We start from the raw sequence: 3,349 nt of genomic DNA, 5'->3' as shown, positions 1-3,349 counted from the left end.
TACAAAAAATAATTGATATAACAATTCATTGATCAATCCCAACTAGTCATGTTTTTTAATGAATTAAAGTTAATTTGTTTTTATCATAATTATATCTATATCTATATTTATGTATGTATCTTTATATATTTATAATTAAAGCCATATATACGATTAATTATGTGGCCACAATAATATTTACATTTTAAACATTATTTACAGTTAATTAAATATCTAGGTCCAATTACAACCCGTTATCACGTACTGTCGTTAACGTCGCATCGCGATAATATCCGTTTAATTATCCCACATTGGTTTCAATAAATTTTATAACATAATATCTATATACTTTTAAAGTCTTAAGATTTTTGTAAAAAGTATCAATTGATTTATAAGTGTTTTATAAAGTGTAAAAGATAGATAATAGATAAAATGGATATCTATTTCCATCTTCTTCTTATTTTTTTCCCTATATACAGAATCTCATTTTGTACAATAAATAGTTACAACATATATGCATGAAATTTTTATTATGTTTTAAGGGGTATATTTATAAAAAAAATGAAAATAAAAACTCCTTAGATAAAATAATATTTATTTAATATTTTAATATGTTACATTACAGTCACCTATAACATGGTCAAAGAGATATGATAACAATACCATCAATTTTTATTAATTTATCATAAAATACAAGTTTTTCAACATACTGTACAAGCCGGTACTGCTTATTTGTGGTAGATGCATGTATTAAGTATGATGGTACGGATATTACTTCTCATGGTCAAACAAAGTGTAATGAAAACATATAATATATTACTCGTAGCATGCTACCCGTAAAATACGGCGGTAATAGCAGTGACGACGGTTTAGTGGTGGTGGCGACTTGTGGCGATGACGAGTACTATTGGTTTTGTTGGCAACGTTGAGTGGTGTAAGGTAGTAATGAAGATATTTTAAGAGATAAGAGTTTGGAGTGTCAATTAATAAGATAAATGTTGAAGGTGTAAATTAACTCATTAAGAATAAATTGAGTAATTTTTTATAAACTTTTCAAAAAATGATGGGTTCATAGGGTTGAGCTGCCACATCATATCCTTACAAATCTTTATAAATCTTGACAAATCCTTATACATCTTTACAAATCCTTTAAATCTTATAATTTTATCTCTAACCATACAAACATCCTTATATATCCTTTTACCTTCACTAAAAACAAAAATATATTATTTAAGGACAAATAAGGGCATGCCCTTAGGTAAGGGCATCCGTTAAAAAATCTTTAGTTTTAGACAAGTTTCAACGGCAAAGGATATCCAAAGACACCCCATTGGAGATAGCCTAAGTTCTAACAACTTACAAAATTGACTTTAAAGTCTACCAAGATCCGAAAACGAAAGCTCTAAAAAAATCCCGAAATAAGCTTCGATGTTCTCATTTCTCAAACTAAAAGTCAAAATAACATCTTTTGTAGATTTTCTGCAATGGCTATTGGGTACCCGTTAAATATTTAGTGTCTGCCATAAGGGCTTTCGTTAAAATGTATTAAATATTGTATATTTACCATAAAATTCAAGAGGTGAATTTTTAATATGGAAACGTACAACCTTTTTATACACATTTTTCAATGATCTATTAAGCAAAACATGTATTACATATTTATTTGTTTTGTTTTTAAATATAACTGTTTTTGGTATCTTAAGTTTATAATTCAATGTTTTTATTACATAAAATAAATACATGTCATGTTCAAACCACCAAAGGAAAATGTTAAACAAGCAAGCCGTTTCTGTTTGAAAGTTGAGAATTCCACGCGCATCGAATTTATGACAAAGATAACACACAAAATTCAGATCGAATTTTTGACATCGTACGTTTATTCATATTATATTAGGAGTACATCCATGATATGATATAGTTTATCGAAGACGACGATTATTTTGATTCGGGGGCCAACAACCAGAACAGCCGCCCCATCCACCATTGGTATGTGCTACATTTTCTGCTTCACTTTTATTATCTCCTGCACGCATATATAACATAAACACAAAATATTAATTACATAGCCATATATATATGAATGAATGCATGTTTGTGTCATGCATTTTCTATGTATCATGTAATATATAAGTTAGCTCAAATATAAATATCCTTGTGGTAAAACAAGTAAGAACCTAGGAATAATGAAGAATATGACGGGCTATGCGTGGTAACTGGTAACAACAATATTTGGGCAATGTATATATTAATTTTTGTGCATCACGTTAATTTATAAATACTAAACAATGTCATGCATATATAAATTAATAGTTAAATACCTTTGGGTTGTTTCTGTGTTTTGGACTGGACGGTTGTTGTAGGATGGGTTCTTCCTGAAGAAGAAATGAGCATAACTGAAAACAAAACAATCAAGAACAAAGTAAAACCATTGGAGGATTTCATTTTGGGATATATTCTTAGATATGTGTTGCTCGATCTATGCATTACGATTTGATTTATATAGACCTAAATAACAAGTAGTTGACCCATTTAAACCACACTTTATTTTGGGGAGTGGGTACACATGCACTCGTTTGGCCGCAAAACAAACGAGAGGACACAAAAGTCCCTGCCTTGGGAGGGAATTGAAGTAGCAAGAAGTTAAATATGATTGACTTAAAAGTCCACACAAAATCCCAAAAATAGCTTGCTACGACTTATTTATATTTTTCAACTAATGTCTTTACATATACTCTCTCTTTCTATAGGAAGAACGAAAGGTATATATTCACAAACGTTTTTAAACATGTGATTGTTAAAAATGGTTATCGCAGTTTTATATAACTAGTAGAATAGTTTCAACGTTATAAGTGATTTATAATGTGTAAACTTTAATGTTTTAATATGTTACAACACCGTCATGTCGTCATTTGTGAAAAGTTTTTAATCTATATATTTAAAAGATGTAAATTACTTGTAAATATCGAGAGTTTTAATATGTGTAGTCCTAAACGAGTTCGTATTAGAGAGTCCCTTGTATAATATAAATCTTTTGATAAGAAACCTCTATTACTTACCCATATATTTAGAGGGAAAAAGCCATTCTGACCCACCAATGGTGGAAATTAATACTTGTCACTCCTAAATGTGTATATGTGTAACACTCCAACAAGGCGGAATCATGAGGTATCACAAGAAAAACACAACACGACATGGAAATTATGTAGAGTAAACTAAATGCATAAAAGGATCAAGTAAATCCATGAACCATTTAGTAGTGCAAGCAACCGGATCACATCTAAGCATAAACCCTAATCGGGAATAATGAATCACGGATCCAAGAAGTCCAAGTCCAAAACCAATTCTAGCAAAATCAGGCAATCAATCATCC

The 3,349-nt window shown here is 29.9% G+C and overlaps 1 long non-coding RNA gene across 1 annotated transcript; it reads right to left on the bottom strand.

Moving 5' to 3' along the window:
- Positions 1-1,827: 1,827 nt before the first annotated feature.
- LOC122589692 lies at positions 1,828-2,619 on the bottom strand. The gene is made up of 2 exons (XR_006322304.1): positions 2,298-2,619; positions 1,828-2,002 (listed from the first exon to the last, which is right to left on the bottom strand). It is a non-coding gene; the product is annotated as an uncharacterized LOC122589692 (long non-coding RNA).
- Positions 2,620-3,349: the final 730 nt, after the last annotated feature.

Source organism: Erigeron canadensis, chromosome 2 (genome assembly GCF_010389155.1).
Source record: "Erigeron canadensis isolate Cc75 chromosome 2, C_canadensis_v1, whole genome shotgun sequence".
Classification (NCBI taxonomy): domain Eukaryota; kingdom Viridiplantae; phylum Streptophyta; class Magnoliopsida; order Asterales; family Asteraceae; genus Erigeron; species Erigeron canadensis.
This window is presented reverse-complemented; position numbering and strand designations above follow the sequence as displayed.